The sequence below is a fragment of the Limulus polyphemus genome, unplaced genomic scaffold, assembly GCF_000517525.1.
Source record: "Limulus polyphemus unplaced genomic scaffold, Limulus_polyphemus-2.1.2 Scaffold9982, whole genome shotgun sequence".
Taxonomy (NCBI): domain Eukaryota; kingdom Metazoa; phylum Arthropoda; class Merostomata; order Xiphosura; family Limulidae; genus Limulus; species Limulus polyphemus.
The window spans coordinates 1-10,269 of record NW_013675592.1 but is presented as its reverse complement, the minus strand read 5'-3'; the positions used below and the strand labels follow the sequence as shown (position 1 = coordinate 10,269).

Genomic DNA, 10,269 nt, shown 5'->3' with positions numbered 1-10,269 from the left:
CCTACGAATTTTTGTCAGTATGAACTTTACCGATTAATTATTTATTTCCACAGGTTGTCTATATTGTCTTCGGTAGCTTTGAAAATCTCCGAAATAATTGGTAATGAAGCGCAATGAAGGCTATAAAGCCATCGGTTGAAAATAATCAACATGACGTTCATGCCATCTGTTTAACAATAATATACGAGAGGGATGACTTGCATGACACCATTAACAGTCTATCTGTTTAACAATAATATACAAGAGGGATGACTTGCATGACCCCATAATTATCATTTTAAGGGTATGTTTAAATATGAGAGAGGTAGAATTTTGTTTCTAACAATTACATTTAGGGATAATAATAATTATCACGTCTTCAGCATCAGTTACTTTTAAGAATTACATGCAAAGAGAATGAGTCCCTAAACTGCATCACCATCATTTAGAAGATTTGTCTTAGATAATAATAATCACCATATCGATATCACTTAGAATGTTTATTTTATATTAATACAGTGAGAATAATTCACGTGAAGAACATATAACAAGTACTTTGTTCAACCCAACTGGACATTGCCCATTTTTACTTGAATGATTTCGTGGAGTGATAAAATAATTTTAAAAACTGCAACGTTATTAACTATTAAATTGATTGAAATATATTCTCATATATTTTGTCATTAGGATCTGTTCGGGTAAGGTATTTTAAAGACTTCTGTCCTGAAATCAAAATGTGTTCCACTAATAAAATATATCTTAAGGATAAACACTGTTTAATATTAAGCTGAAAGATATAAAAAGTACTTAGTGTTTAACTGTTAATTTCTACTCATTCTATTCATAGTTTGCACATATGTAAACAATATAAGAACTTATTATTATTATTATTATTATTAATTTTTGCCAGATGCTCAGTTGATGGAAAAGGAGTCAAACTGTGTCAATATCATAGGTTTGGTCATTGCCTGTTCTCTCTTCTTATTGGTTCAACTAATTCTTTGTGTCTGGGTGTGTGTATGGCAACGAAGGAAAAGGAACAAGCCAGTAGAGGGCGCTAGAAGCAGTGCGGAGATGCTTTACCCAAATATGAGTATGACACACTGATATTAGATTAGCAGTTTTAACTTGTTTTCCTAATTCTGATTAGTATAAGATGTAATTAAAAGCTAAAAATTTATTCTTGGTATTGGCGGCAAAAATAGTAATACAAATTATTCTTAATTAGTAAAACACGGATTTTGAGAATCAAGCTATGTCTGTTTTAGGGAGTAGCGGTGTAACAAAAGTACAAGACAAGATTGGTGTATGGTTGTTTTTTTTTTTGTTGTTGTTGTTTTTTTCATATTTCATCCAGATGATGTCTACTTCAAATTTATTGGACTTTCCTTTACCGGAATATTATTCTATCTCCCGTACAGACTTCAGAAAATAAAAGAAAAAATGGCGATGCCCACCGTATCGTATTAGTGCGATAAATGTGAAGAGAAATCTCCTATCTACTGATTATTAAAATAGCTAAATTTATCTGTAAATAGACGCAATAATAAAGTGTAACAAAAATTATAAGTTATTAATTGAATATTAACAATTTTACGTAATTGGGAGATTCTTACTTTTATTTCAATGCTATGCTCAGTCAAACTGAAGATGATTGCAATACTAAAGTAATAGAATGGACAACACTTCTCATCCACAAGACCCCCCCCCCCCAAGTGGCACAGCGGTATGTCTGCGGACGTACAATGCTAGAATCCGGGTTTCGATACCCGTGGTGGGCAGAGCACAGATAGCCCATTGTGTAGCTTTGTGCTTAATTACAAACAAACAATCTTCCACAAGTAAATAAATAATTTATGAAAACTACATAAAATTTTCTTCACTGTCTCGTCCAGTCGAATTAGAGCTGTCCACCATTTTTATATCTACCGTTCACTTTTTGCTTTCCATCTGCCGGCAGAAATATTCACTCTTCTGGCAAGACTTGTTGTATTGAAAAAAAACAAAAACGCAGCGTTAGTGATCTGAACTGTGTTATCGACAGTCTCTACTGGTCCAATACGGCTTTTTTAGTGAAGTTTAAGTATATTTTTATTGTCAGGTCGGCGGGGAAACAATATGTTAGTCGTCAGCGAAACTTTATACACAAACACGCTGTAATGATTTATATGTTTATGAAGAAGTATTTCTTCGACCTTTGTGGCGATGGTAAATAAAATCAAGGCGCGGCATGGCCAGGTGGTTGGGACGTTCGACTCGCAATCTGAGGGTCGCGGGTTCGAATCCCCGTCACACCAAACATGTTCGCCCTTTCAGCCGTGGGGGCGTTATAATGTGACGTTCCATCCCACTATTCGTTGGTAAAAAGAGTAGCCCAAGAGTTGGCGTTGGGTGGTGATGAATAGCTGTCTTCCCTCTAGTCTTACACTGCTAAATTAGGGACGGCTAGCACAGATAGCACTCGTGTAGCTTTGCGCGAAATTCAAAACAAACAAATAAAATCATTTTTTGTAAATAATGTTGTAACGTAATAAATGCAGGACATATTTCTATAAAATTGTGATCTTTATACATCATGTGACTAAGCATTTTCTGTTTCACCAAGTGATGTGTTTCTGTGTGTTTATCTTGTGGAGAGTGAAATATCAATTTTTTAATATCAAAATAATTTCACTGTGCTTTGTGTTGTATTTTAATCTATTGACACCAGTAATAATCTGTTGTGACAGCACGAACATTACTTATGGTGATGGAGTATGTTACATAGTTATGTATGTAAAACTTGAATTTCATGTTATTTCACCAGACAAAAAAGCCTGAAGAAATCACTGTCGGTAGTTATTTGTTTATACACACAGATAATTTTGTAGCATTTCTTGCCGAGACAGGGAAATATAGCATTAATAATACAGTGTGTTATCAACAGTCAGCACTTTATATTCAACTCAAATTTCACAGGAGGAGAAAGTCTAGGGGAAAGACGTGTATTTGAAAGGGCTAATGATATCTCCTCTTATGGTGTGGTGTACAACATTCCCAGGACGACACTGGTTCCTCACTATTGATATTACATAGGGATTGGAAATCATAAATAATACCCATTATTAGAAGGTACGAACGTATAAAGTTTTATTATTACTTGAACTGATATAAAAAAAATGTTGTAGTTTTTAAAATGTTTGAAAACTTTTTAACGTAACTTAGCCTTTACATTTGTTTTGTTTTACTCTCGTTTTCATTTTCTCATTTTCTGATGATACGATTATAAATTGTATCTTGGTAGAAAATGAAATCAACCTGTTTAAAAATAATAAAAACCTCAACTTTCATTAGTGTTTAACGCATGAACGTCATTTAAAAATAATAACCTCAACTTTCATTAGTGTTTAACGCATGAACGTCATTTAAAAATAATAAAAACCTCAACTTTCATTAATGTTTAACGCATGAACGTCATTTAAAAATAATAAAAACCTCAACTTTCATTAGTGTTTAACGCATGAACGTCATTTAGAAATAATAAAAACCTCAACTTTCATTAGTGTTTAACACCATTAACAGTCTGTAATGCAAGTCATCCTTCTTCTCCGAGTTATTGTTAGATAGACCTCATAACATATACTGAAATCATTATTCAGGCGTATCACTGTTGTTGTTCTACAATAACCATCTAATGAACACTTTAGATGTAACTTTCAAATTGATGCTTGGGTTGTTAAATAAGTAATTTATTTTGTTATTTTATTTTCTGAGAACTATTCTAACCAATGCTGAAGATGTTACTCACATGAATTATTCTTCTTATCAAACAAATTTTCATTAAAGTCAGAAAGCCTTCTTTCACTTCTCTCAAAACCAAACTTATCTGTGATGTGGATGGACTGTACAACAAACACTTCCTTTTGGCTTCTTGAAGTTCTTTCTGGTGTGAGCTTCTTGGTATCCCGTCTTCGTCGCCTCCTCCCATAAGAACCATAATGCCGAATCTCTCCATCAAAGGACTTTGTTGTACATCTAGCCTATTAGTACATAAACTAACATTATAATCAGATACAACTCCACCATAAGATATCACAATATTAGATAAACTAAGCATTATACTCCAAATACACCCCAGTGTTGCGTCATCGAGTCACATGACTACTGTGACTCAACGTTTCTAGAACTATCATGTACTTTGGCGAATGTTCTAGTTCTTACTAGATATAGGGTAGGCTGATATATAAAAGAGGGGAATGTAATGTGTGCATAGACAGTGAGTAATTGAACTGCAGTCAGAGAGCACGAGAGACGTTACAGCGTTTGTTTAGCGCGATTGTTGAAGTTGAGTGTATCGGTAAAGTTGTATTCGGAAAGAATAAACCAGTTTTATTAAGTAAAGACTTGTGTCGTTAAAATTTCGTCGGAACGAAGTTACGGAAAAAAATCAATTAACAAACGGAGACGTAACACAGTTAAGGGTTTCTTAATTAAAACATGTACTAAGTAACATTTTAATTAAAACAGTTACGAAGAAATGTAATTAATGATCCAAATTTCGAGGTAATAAGATCAGTAATTTACACAATCACAAAGTTGAGATTCAACACCTTCGTTATAAAGATATCAATTTTAAACATCTACAACAGTTATAAAGATATCAATTTTAAACATCTACAACAGTTAGGAGATATCAATTTTAAACATCTACAACAGTTATGATAATACCAATGGTGTTGACAGAGTTCGGTAATCTTGAAAGCAGCTGACCTTTTCACACAAAGTAGATTGTCACAGTTTAGTGATAAGAGTAAATGGCTTGTTCAAGTAAACTCGTTTCAGTAAATTTCACCCAAATCACGTAATAATCTAATCAGCTAATAATTCAATAAGTATTCTCACAGGATAAGAAGTGGGGCAGTAGAGCGGAGACGAAATTTCTATCTACAGTTCAATGAACTGTCAATCTTATATTTTTACATAAGGCCTTACATTGATAAAACCTAATCACCATAACTGGAGAACAGACATTAAAGTCGAGGAATTCAGAAAACAGAAATTCTTATCAGTCATGGTGCATGTGATACTTCACCTGATACGAACTTCTACGTGCTAACAAAACACCTTTGACAGCCATTATGAGAAATTTCAAAACGATTTTAAATCAGAGGTGAAATTACATTTTAGTTTAAGCTGGGATTTTGTTTGTAGATAAGCACAAACCTATACAATGGGCTGTCTGTGCTGTGCCCATCACGGATATCAAAGATCGTTTTTAGCGGTATAAGTCAGTAGACATACCAATTTGCTACTGAGGGGGGGGGGGGCTTTAAGTTGGGAAAATGTTGAAACTATTTTATATTAACTCTGGGGGGGCTTTAAGTTGGGAAAATGTTGAAGCTATTTTATATTAACTCTGGGGGGCTTTAAGTTGGGAGAATGTTGAAGCTATTTTATATTAACTCTGGGGGCTTTAAGTTGGGAGAATGTTGAAGCTATTTTATGTTAACTCTGGAGGGGGGATAAGTTGGGAAAATGTTGAAGCTATTTTATATTAACTCTGGAGGGGAATAAGTTGGGAAAATGTTGAAGTTATTTTATATTAACTCTGGGGGGGGGCTTTAAGTTGAGAGAATGTTGAAGCTATTTTATGTTAACTCTGGAGGGGGGATAAGTTGGAAAAATGTTGAAGTTATTTTGTATTAACTCTGGGGGGGGGGTAGGTTTGGAAAATGTTGAAGCTATTTTGTACTAGCTCTGTATTTTAAGTTTACTTCAGAAATATGTGTTAATTAATTACGTGCGAATTATCTTCTCTATGTAATATAATGATAAATATATCTTTTTATCAAAGAAAATTTGTTGAAATTAACTATTTGTAATTTATGAATAACTTTGTTTTACATCTGCAATATGAGACACATAGTTAAAATTCTGTTCAGAAAGCCCAGAACCTCATCCCCCTACCCCATTCTCCTCCCCAGCTGCAAAAATACTAGTGAATAATTTTGGTGTTTTTTGTGAAAATTCAATGACCTGATAGAAACGAAGAGCCACTGAGCATGCTCCATGACCTGATAGAAACGAAGAGCCACTGAGCATGCTCCAAGTTTACATCTGAAGTGGTATAAGGTCTATCATTCTAAAACACACGCCCCCCAGTGGCACAAAATTCAATGACCTGATAGAAACGAAGAGCCACTGAGCATGCTCCAAGTTTACATCTGAAGTGGTATAATGTCTATCATTCTAAAACACATGCCCCCCAGTGGCACAGCGGTATATCTGCAGACTTACGACGCTAGAAACAGGGTTTCGATACACGTGGTGGGCAGAGCACAGATAGCCCATTTTGTAGCTTTGTGCATGACTACAAACAATCTAAAACACAGATATTTTAATGTAATATGATACCATGGGGTTTACAGCAAATAACCAAGCCAGAGAGAAACCCAACCGACAATGAAAGTTAAAACATGAATATAGATTCTACTAATACGAGTTGTTGTTTTTCACCCTTTTAAGCCTGATCTCATCGCAGTAAAATATTTATGATTTTTTTTAAATTGAAAATAATATAAATATGCTTTATTTTTTTTTACATTAATAGAACCTGGAGAAAACTGTCACTATAACTAACACCCAGAAAGAAAACCCATAGTTACGACTTTACGATTTCTAGCAGGACACGAAGCGCTACCTATCAAGAAATGAAAAAAACTTGAGTGTAGAGGTATATCTGATAGTAAGATCCGGGAACTTAATCATTTATATATTTTGTATTATTAGTGACCTTATAAGAAAACTGTTGTATTTATAGGCTACATTTCAGTTGAACAAATAAAGTAAAACATAATTACGTCGTCAAATATAAGAACGATCACCAGGATTTAGAAATAAAATATAAACACATCGTAATAAATACCATAAGGACGATAACCACTGCTCAGTAACAAAATATAATCACGCAGCAATAAATATAATAAGGACAATAACCACTGCTCAATAATAAAATATAAACACGTCGTAATAAATATCATAAAGATGATAACCACTGTTCAGTAATAAAATATAAACATGTAGTGATAAATATCATAAAGACGATAACCACCGTTCAGTAATAAAATACTAAATAAAATATAACCACGTTTCTGCGTTATCGTTATAAAATTGGATATTTCTTCCTACGCTTTTATTGTAAAATTGGGCATTCATTTTAGCATTATCACTGTAAAACCGAACACCTGCTTCTACGTTATTATTTTGAAATTTGACTTTTGTTTTTGTGTTATCGATAAATACTTCTTTGTTTTTTTCTTTTGTATTTGCTATCTGAACGGCACTTCACATTCGATAAACAGCCACGCTTATGGGAAACACTGGAGTATCAGTTAGGGTTAATTATTTAAATTAGCATTGCTCATAGTGGGTGAACGCTATAATGTTTATAGGATTAATTATCTAAATAGACACTGCCCACTTGTGAAGGCAGTAACGGGTAATTACTACTAGTGTTAGTTAAAGTTAATTATCTAAAGCTACATTTCTCACTTGTATTTGTAAATAAAGTAACTGGTAAGTAATACTAGTGTTAGTTAAGGTTAATTACCTAAAGCTGCATTTCCCACTTGTGAAGACGGTCACAGGTAAGTAATACTAGTGTTAGTTAGGACTAATTATCTAAAGCTACATTTCTCACTTGTATTTGTAAATAAAGTAACTAGTGTTAATTAAGGTTAATTATCTAAAGCTACATTTCCCACTTGTGAATACAGTTACAGGTAAACACTAGGGTGTTAGTTAGGACTAATTATCTAAAGCTACATTTCTCACTTGTGAAGACAGTCACAGGTAAACACTGGGATGTTAGTTAAGGTTAATTATCTAAAGCTACATTTCTCACTTGTATTTGTAAATAAAGTAACTACTGTTAATTAAGGTTAATTATCTAAAGCTACACTTCCCACTTGTAAAGACAGTCACAGATAAACACTGGGGTGTTAATTAAGGTTAATTATCTAAAGCTACATTTCCCACTTGTGAAGACAGTCACAGGTAAACACTGGGATGTTAGTTAGGACTAATTATCTAAAGTCATATTGTCCACTTGTAGACACATTCACAGGTAAACATTGGAGTGTTAGTTAGGACTAATTATTTAAAACCTCATTGTCCATTTGTGAAGACAGTCACAGGTAAACACTGGAGTGTCACTTGGGGTTAATTATCTAAATCAGCATCAGTTATTTTTTATTTGAAAATGTGTTTAGATAACGAACATGGAGATCTGATGACAATGTTTTTATTTACTTGTCTCTCATCATTCAGGTATGTTTCAGACAAGAACAGCGAATATATGTAGGATGTCGTTGTGGGCCTACCAACATCCTTTGTACCTGGCGCCAGCTTCGGAAAGAAATAGCATTTGTTCAGCTAAGCTATCTGTGAGTAAGGTTCTTATCCTTGAAACGTTACCTCGTTTAAATATCCTGTATGACATCCATTTGGTCCCTTTATAATTAGTTTAGAATATTGTTACGTCTCCGTTTGTTAATTGATTTTCCGTAACTTCGTTCCGACGAAACTTAAGCGACACAAGTTCTTTCTTAATAAAACTGGTTTATTCTTTCCGAATATAACTTTACCGATACACTTAACTTCAACAATCGCGCTAAAACAAACGCTAATCAACGAACGTCAACAATACTTCTGACTGCAATTCAATTACTCACTATCTACACACACACATTACATTCCCCTCTTTTATATACCAGCCTACCCTATATCTAGTAAGAACAAGAACATTCGCCAAAGTACAGGATAATTCTAGAAAGTAGAGAGCGTGAGAATCACATGATCTCGATGACGCAACAATATTATTGTTGTGGAACTTGGAAGTTTAACGAATTCACTATCTCTATTTCGTAGTTTTGTTTTTTAGATAATACTTACTGATGATGTTAAAACGTAAAAATTATTCTTAAAACTAGCAAGAAATAAACTTCCAGCTCTCCAAATAAAATAAAATAAACTTTAACACATTTCTGTTTACAATTTTATATCAATGAGGAATAAAGATCCTCCATTTGCACATTTTAGCAACGTTCAAAATGACGTTGAATTAATATCATTGTAAACCCTTCGGCTTACCAGGCTTTTCATATTCGTAAGAAAACTTGCCTACCAGGCATTTCATATTCGTAAGAAAACTTGTCTACCTAGCCTACCCGCTAAAGCTAGGTCTGTATATGTGTTTTATATATCCGAGAAAAACTTACCTTTCTGCCGATGGGAATGAGGGTAAGATTTATATGAATACGTCATTAATGGCTTATTTAAGTGTCAGAGGTACATTAATGTGCGAAGGTGTACACAAAACCTAACTCTATTGTATTTTCACTCGTTTTGACAAATGATGCTAAAAAATCGTTTTTCGATACCCGCGCAGGTCAGGACAAATTCACACTTTTATTCCATCGTTCTCAGTAGTTAACTCTTAAAACAGGCCTGACGTGGCCTGGGGGTTGGTAAAAGAGTAGACCAAGATTTGGAAGTGGGTGTTGTGGACTAGCTACCTTCCCTCTAGTCTATCACTACTAAATTAGGGACGGATAGCGCAGATAGCCCTCGTGTAGCTTTACGCAAAGTTCCAAAGAAACCAAGCCAAATGGCCAGGAGGTGAGGATACTCAACTCACAATGTGAGGGTGATGGTTTCTAATCCTGGGGACGTTATAATATGACGGGCAATCCCACTATTATGTGGGGAAAAATAGCCCAAGAGTTGGCGGTGGATGGTGTTGACTAGCTGCCTTCCCTCTAATCTATTACTTTATAAATTAGAGACACCTAGCACAGATAGTCCTAGAGCGGCTTTGCTCGAAATTCAACAAAAAGTCTCACGTGTTATGCATTAGACCGACTGTATATCGTTCGTTTGTTGTTAGCACAAAGCTACCCAGTGAGCCATCTGTGCTGTGCTCAGTACGGGTATCGAAACCTAGTATGTTTCTTTATAAGCCTTCAGACGTACGAGTGATCCACTGAAGGACATCCAATCGTAGAAAACATTTTGCCAAACAAAGGAATAGACTGGATGATGTTTGGGTCTTTTCTCTTATTTAACTTTCGTTCTTACTTAGATTATCATCGCGCTTCTTCTAAATATAATACTTATTTTTCTCTCTGTCCTGTGGATATAATTCTTCCACTAATCATCGTTATATTTCTATATTGTTTTATACATGGAGTGCCCTCGTAGTTCTCAGACTATTCGTGGTTATTCTCGTAAGTCAGATGGCGGATATTTCAC

At 34.4% G+C, this 10,269-nt stretch overlaps 1 long non-coding RNA gene across 1 annotated transcript; it reads left to right on the top strand.

Moving 5' to 3' along the window:
* Nucleotides 1-7,416: 7,416 nt before the first annotated feature.
* LOC111083534 lies at nt 7,417-9,938 on the top strand. Its single transcript, XR_002609093.1, has 3 exons — nt 7,417-7,604; nt 8,287-8,411; nt 9,905-9,938. It is a non-coding gene; the product is annotated as an uncharacterized LOC111083534 (long non-coding RNA).
* The last annotated feature ends 331 nt before the right edge of the window (nt 9,939-10,269 follow it).